Raw genomic sequence first — 725 nt, 5'->3', positions numbered from 1 at the left:
GTATGAAACGAGATGCCAGTCCAGGTTCGATGCACGATACTGGATGCTTGGGGTCGTAGTGCACTGGGACGACCAGAGGGATGGTAGTGGGGAGGGAGGAGGGAGGAGGGTTCAGGATGGGGAACACATGTATACCTGTGGTGGATTCATTTTGATGTTTGGCAAAGCTAATACAATTATGTGGAGTTTGAAAATAAAATAAAATTAATTAAAACAGCATAAAAGTGACTCTTAATTCATATCTAATTTACCTGCTAAGTTATTTCCCATTTGTCTTCTCTTTATCCCACAAGTACTGCCATAGTTCAGATCTTTATTAAGAAAGTTATTAATTTCTCCTGTCAATTTTTCACCTGGCCTTTTACAATATCCTCCTAACTGATTCCTTTATCACCTAATTCACCACCATCTCTCCATCTAGGCTACTCAGAGTATCTGAGCAACCTTTCTAGAACACCAGAATCATTTGCTCAGTACCTTTCTCTGATTCTTCAAGGATAACAAAGTGACATGTGAGAAGTTCAGCATGGCGAAAAACACCCTCTGCAACTGGTCCTAATTCTCTACCCTTAACCTGCTTAAGGTTAAGGTACCCTTACCCTTTGCTTAAGGTAACAGAGCTTGAGAAGTTCCCTAGTTCTCCCTTGTGACTATGTGTTTATACCTCTTCCTTTCTTGAATTCTTTCTCCTCATTCTTGTTTACCTAGTGGATTTATTCTTATCC

The sequence above is a fragment of the Bison bison genome, unplaced genomic scaffold, assembly GCF_000754665.1.
Source record: "Bison bison bison isolate TAMUID 2011002044 unplaced genomic scaffold, Bison_UMD1.0 scf7180017863938, whole genome shotgun sequence".
NCBI classification, from domain to species: domain Eukaryota; kingdom Metazoa; phylum Chordata; class Mammalia; order Artiodactyla; family Bovidae; genus Bison; species Bison bison.
The sequence above is the reverse complement of the archived record's forward strand: the minus strand, read 5'-3'. Positions refer to the sequence as shown.